The sequence below is a fragment of the Triticum dicoccoides genome, chromosome 1B, assembly GCF_002162155.2.
Source record: "Triticum dicoccoides isolate Atlit2015 ecotype Zavitan chromosome 1B, WEW_v2.0, whole genome shotgun sequence".
In the NCBI taxonomy this organism is placed as follows: domain Eukaryota; kingdom Viridiplantae; phylum Streptophyta; class Magnoliopsida; order Poales; family Poaceae; genus Triticum; species Triticum dicoccoides.
This window is the reverse complement of record NC_041381.1, coordinates 602191329-602206009: the sequence shown is the minus strand read 5'-3', so window position 1 is coordinate 602206009 and position 14681 is coordinate 602191329. Positions and strand designations below refer to the sequence as shown.

General features: G+C 48.2%; 1 pseudogene; it reads left to right on the top strand.

The window, feature by feature from the left end:
- Positions 1–7358: 7358 nt before the first annotated feature.
- Positions 7359–14255, top strand: LOC119309848 (annotated as a pseudogene).
- The last annotated feature ends 426 nt before the right edge of the window (positions 14256–14681 follow it).

The window sequence follows — 14681 nt, the reverse complement described above, 5'->3', positions numbered from 1 at the left end:
CTCCAGACGGCCATGTACTACTCCCGCGCGTTCGAGCGCCGCGCGGTGGCCATGCAGCAGGCATCACCGTCCCGGGCCGCTACCCGAACCAGATGTTCCCGCGTAGGGTCGGCCTGCTCAGGATTCCGCGGCATCCCTCGCCGCAACCGCGGCGCGCCCGTTCCGCCGGCTCACCTCGGTCGAGCTACTCGAGCGATGCCACCAAGGATTGTGCTTCAACTGCGACGAGCCCTACACGCCCGGCCACGTCTGCCCGCGACTCTTCTACCTGGAGGCTGCAGACTACATTGAGGAGGACATCGTCGCCGTCGACCTGACCGCCCCAGCTGTCGTGAAGGTGTTTGACGCTGGTTGATCACCTCAAGGAGTTCAGCTAGCGCTTCCCCACCTTACAGCTCGAGGACGAGTTGTTTGTGCAGACGGGGAGAAGTGTTATGACCGTCATATTAGGGGCTTAGCCCAGTGGGTTGTGGCCCAAGTTATCTTATCGTTATTAGGGGCTTAACCCGATTATCTTATCGTTTGCTTAGGAGTCAAGTAAACCTCTCTATATAAGGAGAGGAGATGTATCAATCTAATCAAGCGAGAAGCAATCATATTTGCTCGGCTTCCTTAGGGAGCTGAGAGACCTAACCCTAGCCACCTCCTACCCTGCGCCATCTCCCTCTCAGCCGCCGCCTCCTCGTGCATGACGGCGCCCAGCCGCCGGCGTCCGCGTGTTCGTCCACGACCAGCTCCCTCCTTCCCCTATAACCTCCGACCTAGACCCGGTAGAACCCTAGTTTCTACCAAATTTAAACATTGGTACATCTATATCTCATATATTTGACAATCGGCTTAATGGGACCCCGTGAGCACTTAAATCAGCTATTTTATGTTGGCGTTAGTGTTAGTGTTTTGTGTTGGTCCATTTGGCTTCGCCATAATGATGTTATTTTATATAAGAAGAATATTTCTAATCCATTGCAGGCTCTGCTTTTTCCTATTAACTCATTATGATGTTGGTCAATGTTGCAGCGAAGAGACAATCATGCGGCAATGAAGGAGGGCATCAACAAGTTGGATCCAGGGATGAAGCTCCAGAACAGACACTCGTGTCAGCTGACACCAGCGATTTTTCAAAATTCTTCAATAAATTTGATCTGATAACTTTCAACTTTTTGTCACCGGACCTATAGAACTGACCCCATAGGATTTAGTTTTTAGCTTCGCCCCTGGTTGGAGCAAAACATTCCAATGAATTTATGTTCCAAAATAGGTGATGGCTTAACAATATGCCCTTTGTAATGTTTTTGTGTCCATGTCATATTCCTTTTATGAAGAGTTACTCTTCTACTCCCTCTATAGACTTTCGTAAGACGTTTGAGGTCACTACTTTACAAATGGGGTATTATCTAAAAGGATTAATTGTATTTGTGCCTCTAGTTGGGTCACGCTCGACTGATTTGCCCCTATTTTTCCAATAATTGCGGTTTTGCCTAGCTCACTTCACTCGCCTTGTGTTTTTGCCCTTCCGGCACGGTTCTGACCAATCACGGTTCGCCACGTGACCCAACTAGGGGCACAAATGTGAATATCCCCTAAAAACATTGTTTGTTTATCATTCAAAAAGTTTTTTTTCTAAAACAAGATTTTTTTTCTGTGTGAAAGAGAAGTGGGCAGCCCATCACGAATCCAGGCTAGGGGACAGGCTGGGGGACCTCCTATCTGCTGCATTCTGCGGTAGATTGGCGGGGCTTCACACAAGGTAGCGATCGTCTAGGCCGGCTCACGCAGGAGTAGCCAAGCGATCGTCTAGGCCGGCTCACGCAGGAGTAGCCAGTGGTGGAAAAATAAAACGCAAAAAAATGTTACCTTCGCCCAGGAATCGAACTCGCGACCCAGCGCGTACCTTACCACCGGAGCTGATCGGCACTACGGTTCAATAGGCAACGCGAAATCTTTTAGCACTAATAATTTGACAGATAAAAAAATCTCTTTTCCTGAATATTTATAAAAGAAATTCTGAACAATTTTCAAAACACGAACAAGTATTGAAAAATTGCCCAATTTTCGGATTTGTAACCAAATTTCAAAATGGAAAGTATGCGTGCATTTGTGAACAAATTTTGAAAAATAGGAACATTTTTTTAGTTTCATTTTTTTGACAAACACGAACATTGCATCTGTGAACATAAAATTGAAACCCTGAACAAAATATAGAAAAAGGGAACATTATGACCATTAATGGAAATTGTGAACAAAAATTGAAAAGCGGAACATTTTTTGAAGTTATGAACATATTTTGAAAGGCGGACATTTTCTAAAAACTAAGAACATATTTTGAAACAGGATTTTTTTTGAATTTATGAACATTTTTTGAAATATGAACATTTTTTCAAGTATACAAACATTTTGTCTGCTGAATTTCAAAATTTATTCGATTTTTTTAAAAAAAATATGAAATTAAAAGATTGTTCCTGATTTTTTCATTTTGTTCAGAAGTTCCAAGAATATGTTCCTTTTTAAAAAAATGTACGGAAATGCTATTTTTGAGGAAAACGTGAAAGGTTGTATGAAACAGTGAACACTTTTAGAAATTGTGCAAAATTTGAAAACACTCAACAATTCGAAAAATGCAAACAATTTATGGAAACAGGAACATTTTTCTAATATCTCCCAAAAATATAAAACGTGAAAGTTTTTTTTGAAAACCCGAATTTTTTTCAAATTTGAAAATAAATTTTGGATACTCAAACATTTTCGAAAACTGGGAACATTTTTTGAAACTCCCTAATAAAACTTGAACACATGAACAGTTTTTAAAACTTGCGTACATTTTTTGAAACTCCCAAACAAAAATTGAAACATCAACATTTTTTGCAATTTGTGAAAATTTCTTTAAATTGAAACATTTATGGAAACTCGCAACAAAATTTGAAAACATGATCAGTTTTTTGAATGAAATTTTGAAATGGGTAGATTTTGAAACTCCCAAACATAATTTGAAATGTGAACTTTTTGTAAACCTATTGACTTTTTTTTGAAAACTGAACATATTTAATAACATGAGAACATTTTATGAATTTGTGAACAAAAAATAATAACAAGAACATTATTGAATTCATAGTCCTCCTATATTCGAAGCTTTACTCCTCAAATTTCTGCACAAATTCTACAATAAGATGGATATTCCTTGGGTGCAACTGACTTAGGACTCATACTATGCTGAGAAGATACCACATGCTTCTGATCCTGTTGGATCCTTTTGGTGGCGTGATATTCTCAAATACTCTGTTCTAGAAAGATCTTTGATTCGATCAGCTTCGTCAAGACTCACATCCACGTGCTTTTCTCCCACTCTTTTGAACGAAAACGTCTCAGTCAAAGATTTCTTGGGGATCACGTCGCTGGGAGAAACGTTCCACCTTCCTCTGACCCCCCAAGCCCATGCAGAGGTCAGACACATGCAGAACATTGCTGCAGCAATACAACCATCGACGACAACATTGGATGTGTGGCACTACACCTGAGGCAAAATGAGTTTCAAGTCTACGGATTACTACTGTTTCTTCTTCAGGGATGTCCACTCCCACCAAGCCTTCGGTTGGATTTGGAAATCAAAATGCACGATGAAATTAAAAGTGTTTGCTTGGCTACTATTTCATGATAGGCTCAACACGCGCAATATGCTCAAAAGAAGGCACTACAACATTGGAGACGATCACAATTGCCTCCTCTGCGGTCAGAACATCGAGAAAACTGTTGAACATATGATCTTCACCTGCTCCTTCAGCAAACAATGTTGGGACAAACTTGATATCAGCTGGGAGCCTTTCCCCGGCCGTCTGCAAGCTATTGAGGATCAAAAGAATGGCCATCCATCACCTTTGTTCTTAGAAAAATTCATCGTGGCGGCCTGGAGCATCTGGAAGGAGAGGAACAATAAACATTTTAGAGCTATAGCCCCCTCTTTTCGGTCCTGGCTTGACAGATTCAAGAGGGACTTTGAGCTACTTCAGCACAGGGTTAAAGAGCCACATAGGCCTTTGGTTCTCAACTTTGTAAGCTCTCTTTAATAGTCCACCTAGTTAGCATTCCTTCTTTCTTGCCACAAAGTGGCTAAGACACCCACCATGTAAATACTCCATTGTACAGTGTACTATTTTATTAATATATTAACATAGTAGGAGCCTTTCCTACTGTTCACGGTAAAAAAAAAGAACATTGTCGAACTTCTGAACATTTTTACAATTTTAGAAAATAATTTAAAATTCTTAAGAACAAAAAGAAATAAAAGATAAAAAAAGAAATTGAAAAATAAAAAAAGGAAAACAATGAAAGAAAATGATTTTTTTAGAAAAAACAACAAAGAAAAAGCAAACAGAAAAAACCAGTGAAATCCCGGTTTAAGAACCTTCTGGATGGTTCCAAAAACGTTCAGGAGCCTTCCCAAAACCGGACTCTTGTAATTGGGCCGGCCCAGCTTGAACGCTTGTCGCTCGCCTCTATGCGAAGCCTGGACAACTCGACGCAGTGAGCGTCCGTTAGGAAATTCGCCAAACCCTATTCGGCACCTTAAGCGCCCGAATTAGGCGTTTTCCCAAACGGGCGCACACCCCTCCCTGCGCGATGGGCCGGCCCATTGATCCCTTTTTTTTTGTTTCAAACTGCAAAAAAGGGCGCACGAGTGAGAATCGAACTCTCGACCTTGCCACCTCCTCGTTTAATATTAGCGACGGTAGCCAACTGCACAACAACACTGGTGTGATTTGCGAACCAACCTGTGATTGGATGGTTAGAGGGACTGTGGTATCCCCAGCCCACCAGGGTTCAAATCCTAGTGCTCGCATTTATTTCTGGATTTATTTCAGGATTTTCGGCAATGTGCATTTAGTGGGAGGAGACGTTCCCGTCGATGACGAGGTGCCTACGATGGCTTTGTAAATTTCAAGATGATATGCCGGCTCAGTCTTTCGGATGTGCTTATAGGGATAGAGTGTGCGTGTCTGCATTCATAGGGATGAGTGTATGCGCGTGTATATGAGCGCTTGTGTCTGTACTGATGTTCAGAAGAAAAAACAATGGTGTGATTTGTGAGATCCTTTTTTCGTTTATTGCATCATCTTTTCTTCTCTTGTTTATTTTCTATTTTTCTTATTTCTTGTTCCTTCTAATTTTCTTTTTCTTAAATGCATGTTTTTTTTAAAAACAAATCTAGTGAACTTTTTTCCATTTCGTGAACTTTTTATTCAAAATTGATCAAGTTTTTGAATTCGTGAACTTTATTTGAAAATCCGTGAACTTTTTTTCAAATTAGTGAACTATTTATCGGAATTGCTGAACTTTTTTTCCAAAAATCGGTGAACTATTTTCAAATTTGTGAACTTTTTTCATCAAAATCGATGAACTATTTTTAAATCCGTGAACTTTTTGATTGAAATTGATGAATTTTTTTTAAAATTCGGGGAATACTTTTCAATTTGTGAACTTTTTTCATCAAATGAACTTTTTTTTAATCCTTGAACTTTTTGATCGAAATTGATGAACTTTTTTAAATTTGTCGAACTCTTTTCAGATTCATGAACTTTTTTTAATCAAAATCGATGAACTGTTTTTAAATCCTTGAATTTTTTTCAAAAGTGATGAACTTTTTACAAATTTGTGAAATCTTTTTCATATTTTTTTCATAAAAATTATACTTGGACTGAAACAAGGGTCAGATAGCTTGTTTTTTTGCATTAATAACATCCGAGTTGTTGAGTCGCAGTGGTTATTCCGTCAAATGATTCTGTGGTGGCATGCAGGTTCGATTCCCACAACTTGTAATATTCTACCTAGCGTTTTTTTCGCAAAAAAATTTAGCGAGCGACGCTAGGCCGGCCCATTCCCGCTTGCCTTCGAGCGCCAGCTTGCCTAAGCGGCGCTGAAGGCGAGAGTAACTAGTTAACGAGTGCTCCTTCGAGAGCCTCGCAACGATCAACGCCACTTAGCGCGCTCTCAGCCATTCGCCACGTGTCGCGCTCTGGACGCTCTCTTCAGATTTTTTTTATTTTTCCACCCGTGTTTTCGGTTTTTTAAACGAGTTTTTTCGATGTTTTGGTTTTCCCCGGTCTTTCTTAGCTTTTCGATGGAAAAAAATTGGAATTTTTTTTTTGCGTGAAGAAACGTGTTTTCTGTTTTTTTTTTCCTTTCCCGAGAGTCACAGTTTTGCTTCCGCGAGAGGCACGGTTGTGCTTTCGCGAGAGTCACGGCCGTGCCTCTCAGAAAAGGAAAAACAAACGTGTTTTTTGTTTTTTTCCTTTCACGAGAGTCACGGCCGTGTCTCTTGGGAAGGGAAAAACAAAACGCGTTTTCTGTTTTTTTTTCTTTAGCGAGAGTCACGGTTTTGCTTTTGGGAGAGGCACGGTTGTGCTTTCACGAGAGTCACGGCCGTGCTTCTCGGAAACGAAAAAAAAACGCGTTTTCTATTTTTTTCCTTCCACGAGAGTTACGGTTTTCCTTTCACGAGAGGCATGATTGTGATTTGTGAGAGGCAGGGGCGTGTCTCTTTTGGAAAGAGAAAAAACCGTGCTCCCGGTTCGGTTTTTTCGCCCGGTTTTTTCGTCCGGTTTTTTCGTCTAGTTTTTTTTGAAAAAAATTCGTTAAAACCTATCAACATGGGATCTAGTTTTGAAGATCTCGACGCAAGGAATCCAATGGTGAAAACGGTTCGAAATTTAGACGCACGGTTTGGGAGATAAAACGTTTTGAATAAATGAATCTACGGAAAAAGGAAAAACTCCATTTCGACAAGTTGCACGCTGCATGTGCGCCACTTGTCACGACCTAGATAAGTGGAGTGTTCTTTGAAATGAGTACTCCCTCCGTTCCTAAATATAAGTCTTTGGAGGGATTTCATTATGGACCACATACGGAGCAAAATGAGTAAATCTACACTCTAAAATGCATCTATATACATCCGTATGTAGTTCATAGTAGAATCTCTACGAAGACTTATATTAGGAATGGAGGGACTACTTCTTAATTAGTGATTTCGGCTGAAGACGCCGAAGAGGAGCACTCAGGAAATTCCGACAGGCTGTGTCTACTATATAGCCCCCCGGCTGGACCTGAAGATTCTTCTTTGCCGCTCCCGTTAACGGCCGGAATGAAGCCCATCACGGTGACCGTACGTGATCGTGAGCGTTTCATGGATCAACGTCGCACCATCCTGCTCCTTGGCCGCTACCGACCCAGCTAGCTACATCATGTCGTGCCACCCCGCACCACCACTGGACAGGGCAGGCGAAACTTTTCGAGTTGTGTGCTTCCCTTCCTGACGCCATATTGCCGAGCGGACAGACATGAGCAGCAACGGCGAGGAGCGGGCTGCAACGATGGAGAGGCCATCGGAGGAGCCGATGGTGGGGACGGCCAGCTTCAGCGAGGAGCAGGCTGCAACGACGGAGAATGTTAGGTACCAGGTCGATCTACTCGTAGCTTACGATTACAGGCCGGAATTCGAATTACAATCGAGTCTCTGTCTTGAGGAAGGGGAAGATAGGTAGGTGAGGAGAGGGAGAGAGAGAGAGAGAGAGACCGTCGTTCGTTCCTGATCCCACTGGATGCCGATTCCCCTCATCTCCATCGGGGTTAAGTAGCGAGCCGAAGGCGAGCGGGCTCAACGGGCCCATTCTGGCCCAGCGAATCTTCTGTTGGGCTGCGCGATCCTCTTGGGCCGGCTGTTTACGCGCCTCGGTGTGAAGGCTTCGTCTGTCGTGGCTGTTGGTGCGCTGACATCCCCTCCTCCTTGAGAGCTGGCTTGCCCCCAAGCCAGCAGAGTCGGGAAGCGCTCGCGCATGGACTTGGCGTCTTCCCAGGTGGCGTCGAGGACGGAAGGGTCGGACCAGCGCACGAGAACTTGCTCGCGCCGGCCTTGGGGGGTGTTGCGCCAGCGTGTGACGATGATCGCCACCGGCGACAGTGGTTCCTCCGGAGGGGTGGGCAGCTTGTCTTCCACCGTCGTGTTGTTGGAGAGTGCTCGTCGTAGTTGAGATACGTGGAAGACGGGGTGGACCTTGGCGCCGGCAGGAAGGTCCAGTTCGTACGCGACGGGGTTGACGACGCGGATGATCTTGAAGGGTCCGAAGTAGCGGAAGTAGAGCTTGTGGTTTGCGCGGTGCGCCACCGTCGTCTGCACGTAGGGTTGAAGCTTGACGAAGACCGCATCCCCGACGACGAAGGAGCGATCAGTGCGCTTCTTGTCGGCCTGCGTCTTCATGATGTTGCGCGCCCGGTGGAGGTGCTCGGCCAGCACCTGTTGCATATGCTTGCGCTCCTCGAGCCAGTCCTTGAGCGAGGGAATGGAGCAAGTGGAGGCCGCCTCGATGCCCCAATGACGTGGTTCATGCCCATACAGTGCAACAAAAGGTGAGGTGCCCAAGGAAGAATGAAAGGAAGAGTTGTACCAGAATTCTGCGAGTGCGAGGTACTGGTGCCATTTGCTTGGACAGGCATGCGTGAAGCACCGTAAGTAGATCTCCACGCACTGGTTGACTCGTTCGGACTGCCCGTCGGTCTGGGGATGGTACGGCGTACTCATGTTGAGCTCTGATCCGATGATCTTGAACAACTCTTGCCAGAACTTGCTTGTGAAAACTGGGTCTATGTCCGACACAATTGCCTCCGGAAGCCCATGGAGTTTGTAAATGTTCTCCAAGTAGGCGTGCGCGACCTTGGCCGCCGTGAATGGATGGCTCAGAGAGAGGAAATGACTATAGTGGGTGAATTTGTCGACAACGACGAGTATGCAGTTGTACTTGCCTAAAGTAGGGAGACTGTCGATGAAATCCATGGTGACCACCTTCCAGGCGCGGTCTGGCACCGACAGAGGTTCGAGAAGTCCTGGGTAGCGAACGCGCTCTGGTTTTGCTTGCTGGCAGACTGAGCACGACTGGACGTACTGACGAGTGTGTTCTTTCATCTTGGGCCAGGCGAACAGGCGACGTAGACGGCGATAAGTGACTGGCACGCCGGAGTGGCCACCCATGGTGCTGTCGTGGAATGCGCAGAGCATCCGTTGTTGCAAGGCAGGAGAGCCGCCCAGCCATAGCCGATCGCGGAAGTAGAGTAGGCCATCGCGCGTGGAGAAACGTCCTTTGGGGTCCAGGCGTTTGGACAAGTCTTCCAAGATCTTCTGAACTTGTGGATTTGTGCTGTAGCTTGCCACGATGTCGTCCAGCCAAGCCGGGGTACAGACAGACACTGCCGCAACGAGCTCATCAGGGGAACAGCGTGAGAGCGCGTCTGCAGTTGTGTTAGAAGATCTGGAGCGGTAACAGATTTTATAGCGCATCCTGAGCAGTTTGGTGAACGCCATCTGTTGCCACGGGGTGGACAGGTGTTGATCATCGAGGTGCTCGAGGCATCTTTGATATGTACGGATGATGAATTCATCGTTGTGCAGGTAAGGGCGCCATTGCTCGACGGCCATGAGAATGGCCATGCATTCTTTCTCATATGTGGAAAGGCCGCGGTTCTTGGGGGCGAGCGGCTTGCTCATGTAGGCGATCGGGTGCCCATCTTGCTGAAGGACAGCACCAACACCGTGAGCGCAAGCATCGGTGTCGATCACGAACTTCTTGCTGAAATCAGGAAGTTGCAGCATGGGTGCTGTTGTGAGCTTCAGTTTCAGAGTGTCAAACGCTTGTTGCGTGTCATTTGTCCAAACAAACTGGTGGTTTTTCTTGAGTAGGGTGAACAGGGGTCTTGCAATGATCCCAAAGTGTTGCACAAACTTCCGATAATATCCAGCGAGGCCGAGGAAACTGCGCACATCCTTGGCACACTGAGGAATAGGCCACTGCTTGATTATCAAGACCTTGCTGGGATCTGTGGAGACGCCACGTTCATCGATCACATGCCCCAGGTAAGCGATCTGGCGCTGCGCGAAGGAGCATTTGGATTGTTTGACTTGCCAGTGGTCGTCTCTGAGCAGCTGAAGCACGCGCACGATGTGTTGGATATGTTCTGACAGGGTTTTGCTGAAGATGAGGATGTCATCGAAGAATGAGACGACACATTTGCGCATGACTGGGCGCAGGGTGGTGTGCATGCCTCCGTTGAAAGTGGCCCGGCCTCCCGCTACTCCGAAAGGCATGACACGGTATTCCCAATGCCCTGAGTGTGTTTGGAAGGCCGTCTTCTACTCTTCGCCTTCCGCCATCCTTATCTGATGAAATCCAGCGCGTAAGTCGAGCTTCGAGAATCACTTTGCACCTTCCAGTTCATCAAGGAGCTCATCTATGATTGGTACTGGGAATTTGGCAACCACGGTCATTGAGTTGAGGCGATGGTAATCAACGCACAAGCGCCATGTACCATCCTTCTTCTTGACTAACAGTGCTGGGGATGAGAAGGGGCTGGAACTTTTCTGAATGATTCCTGCATCGAGCATTTCCTGAACCTGACGTTCGATTTCTGTCTTCAATTCAGGTTTGTATCTGTATGGTCTGGAGTTGACAGGCTGCGCACCGGCCATCAGAGGAATGCGATGGTCGCAATCGCGGCGAGGTGGCAAGGTCCACGGGTCCTCAAAAACATCTGTGAACTATTCCAGCAGGCGCAAGATCTCCACAGGAATAGGAGAATCAGTAGTGTTGGAGCTGTCGAGAGCGTTGAGGTGGACAATGTGTGCTACCGATCCTTGCTTGCAAGCCTTGAGGAGCTCTGGTGCGGAGATCATAGAGCATTGGGTTTGGTCTGAAGCAGTAGCAGATAGCGTCAGTTGGCAGGCTGGAGTTGTAACTGTTAAGAATTGCTCGATCCAGTCGATGTTCATGGGGCTGTGCTGCCTTAACCAATCCATCCCGAGAATTGCATCATACGAGCCCAGTTTGAGGATCTTGAAATCATGCCCTTGGGTTGTCCACTAACACTCTGGAATGTAGGTGGTACAGGGGATGGTGTTGCCATTGGCGACACGGACGCGGCATGGGCGCGGCAGTGGCTTGGCTCCGGTGAGTTTTGCTGCTAGAGAGCTGTCGACGAAGGATGTAGAGCTACCGGAGTCGACGAGCAGCAGGATCTCATGTCCTTGGAGCCAGGCGTGCAGCTGTAGTACCCCTGGGTCTGACCAGCCATCTTCAGCCTGACGGGACAAAGTGCAGAGGTTCTCCTCGTCAGATATTGGTGAGGCTGGTGGCGATTCAGATTGCACATCTTCTTGGGGAAACATGGCGAGCAACTCTTCCACGATGTGCATTTGCACCGTGGGCGGGCACGTATGGTCCTTCCCCCACCGTTCGCCACACTTGAATCAGAGCCCCTTCGCGCGGCGAAATGCGCGAAGAGTGGCGACCTTGCTGGCTTCAGGTGTCGCGCGAGTTGCGTCAGTTCCGCGGCGATCTTCAGAGATCATGGTTGGCGTAGCCGGGCGACTGAAGAAGGATGGCGGTGTCGATCGCCCGGTGTGACCGTGGCCTCGGGAAGCATTGGAGAGGCGCCCGAACGAGTGATCACCGTCGGCCACTTCCTCCTGAAGTAGGGCCAGCGAGCACGCCGTGTCCAGGTCCGGTGGGCGTTGCACGAGCACCACCGCACGGATATCCGGTCGCAGTCCCTCCACAAAACGAGTCAGGAAAAAATACGGGTGAGTGGACTCTGAATAAGATATAAGATGATTCATCAGAGTCTCGAATCGTTCGATAAAATCTGCTACTGTGGTAGTTTGTTTGACCGCGTAGAATTGGCGAAGGAGCATTTGGTGTTTGTCGCGACCAAATCGGGTGCAGAGGAGGGTGGTGAAGGACTCCCAATCCAGTCCGGTTAGCTTTTTCTGTACGGATTGTAGCCAGATGCCCGCGGGACCAGAGAAATTTAGGGTGGCCATGGGAACGCGATAGGTGTCGGGGATCGTGAACATCTGGAAGTATTGCTCGCATAGAGTTTTCCAGAGCTGTGGATTTTCACCGGTGAACATCGGGAAATTCATGGATGGTGGTTGGCCCAAGTTGGTCAGGATGGAAGAGGACAGGGGAGGTACAGGAGCCGGCGCGATCGGAAGAGAGGGCGTACCCGTGACCGGAGGTGCCGCCAGCGACTCGCGGGTCACTGACGAGCCCCCTCCAGTGTGGTCGACGTCGCCGCGGCCATCGGGCCCGTGGAGGTCTCCCCGCGCTGGAAGCAGGGGAGGAAGATGTTGAGGGATCGCCGCTCCACTCGGCGGTGCGATCGCTCGTAGCGTCGTGACTGTGGACTCCAGCTTCGCGAAACGCGCCTCGAGATCTGGCTTCCAGTGAAGGAGATCGTCGATCTGCGAGGACTGCGCCTGCAGCTGCTTGAGGACGTGGGCGGAGTCGGCCTTGGCGTCCTGATGGAGCTTGTCGGGATACTCCTTGAGTGTTGGATCCATGGCGGCGACGAAAGCTTGCCGCGCTTGGACGCGCCGACGGGTTTCCAGATCGACGCGGCGGAGAGGGTGGTGTTGGTCTCTGATACCACGATGTTAGGTACCAGGTCGATCTACTCGTAGCTTACGATTACAGGCCGGAATTCGAATTACAATCGAGTCTCTGTCTTGAGGAAGGGGAAGATAGGTAGGTGAGGAGAGGGAGAGAGAGAGAGAGAGAGAGAGAGAGAGAGAGAGAGAGAGACCGCCGTTCGTTCCTGGTCCCACTGGATGCCGATTCCCCTCATCTCCATCGGGGTTAAGTAGCGAGCCGAAGGCGAGCGGGCTCAACGGGCCCATTCTGGCCCAGCGAATCTTCTATTGGGCTGCGCGATCCTCTTGGGCCGGCTGTTTACGCGCCTCGGTGTGAAGCCTTCGTCTGTCGTGGCTGTTGGTGCGCTGACAGAGAAGCCATCGGAGGAGGCGAGCACCTTCAGCAAGGAGCAGGAGGCGCTGGTGCTGAGCGCGTGGGACGCCATGAAGGGGGACTCCGCCGCCATCGCGCTCAAGTTCTTCCTCAGGTACAGTACGCACAAATGTTCATACATGTACTGCCGTTTGATGCATCCATCCATCCATCCACTGCTAGTATATAGGAAGATATCGTTTCAGTGCCCGAAGAGAGTGCATCCGTCCCACGAGCACGGGCGGTTACATTTCTCACTGATTTTTCTTTAAAAAAAGTATATCATCATTTTGTGCATGTACAGACGCACTGTAATCTTTTGTTTGATGAGAAGGAGAAATAAGTTTGTTCAACTGGCCCACGTAGAATCTCCGAAAAGAAGGATAGCAGTAGTGGAAGAAAGGAAAACGGATTTGAATTTTGAGATCCGGGCAGGACGTGGAAGATCGGCCAAAAGTCTCCGACGTATCATCAGTCAGGGAGCTGGCTTTTGCTTCGTCAGAAGTCTCTGCCCGCTCACGCACCCAAGGGCCATCTATCTGGTAGGAGTACAAAATAATAGTACTATCAGTATCACATCGAGCCAGCAGAGAGCCACCCAGCCTTGCCTATATAAACCATCATCAGAACTCGTACCTTTAGACACGATCGACCACACGCACCAAGGAACGAAGCAGATTAAGAAACACGCCGAGGCAGAGAGAATCAAATGGCGTTCAGCGAGGCGCAGGAGGAGCTGGTCCTGCGCTCATGGAAAGCCATGAAGCCGGACTCCGAATCCATCGCTCTCAAGTTCTTCCTCAGGTGTCCTTTCACTTGCATTGCTCATGCTGTCATGCATCATGTGTCCGGTCATCATTCACTGGACCGATTAACGCCTTGCATTTCTCAGGATCTTCGAGATCGCGCCGGCGGCCAAGCCGATGTTCCCGTTCCTGCGCGACGCCGGCGAGGACGCGCCCCTCCAGAGCCACCCGAAGCTCAAGGCGCACGCCGTGACCGTCTTCGTCATGGCCTGCGAGTCGGCCACGCAGCTGCGCAAGACCGGCGACGTCAAGGTGAGGGAGGCCACGCTCCGGCGTCTCGGCGCTACCCACGTCAGGGCCGGCGTCGCCGACGCGCACTTCGAGGTGGTGAAGACGGCGCTGCTGGACACCATCCAGGGCGCCGTCCCGGAGATGTGGACGCTGGAGATGAAGGCGGCCTGGGAGGAGGCCTACGACCAGCTCGCCGCTGCCATCAAGGAGGAGATGAAGCTCGCTGCGGCGGCTTGATGTGGCACGCATGGAGTCTGCTTTCATGAGCTCTCTGTTGTGAACTTGTGATGTGCCATGTGTGTACTGTACTGCGTAAACGCTGCCATAACGACACGTGAGGCAGCCAAAAAAAATCACTGTTTTATACAATCCCGATTATCAATATATTAATTACTTCAGCTTATTTCATACTCCCGCCGTCTCAAAATAAGTGTTTTAAACTTAGTACAAATTTGTATTAGAGCTAGTATAAAGTTGAGACACTTATTCTGGGACGGAGGGAGTTCCAAATAATCGTCCTTCATTTTCTGAGACAGTAAAACTGAAGCTAATCCAAGCCCTATCATGTTGACAGTTTCCAACCGTCCATTCTAGTGACCTCGCTTATCTGAGCCGTTAGATGTGCTGTCAACTCGAACCTCCAACCGCTGGTTCTTTTTTTACTTGGGAGGTTGGGCCAATTGTCGGGCAACTACATCAGAAAGAAAAAGATATGTGCTTCCTGAGCATTCTATGCAAGTCCATTTGGCTAACCCAAACAGAGACATACACAAGAATACGAATCACTTACAAGTCCACTATAGCAGATTTGAACGCTCACCGCTATTTT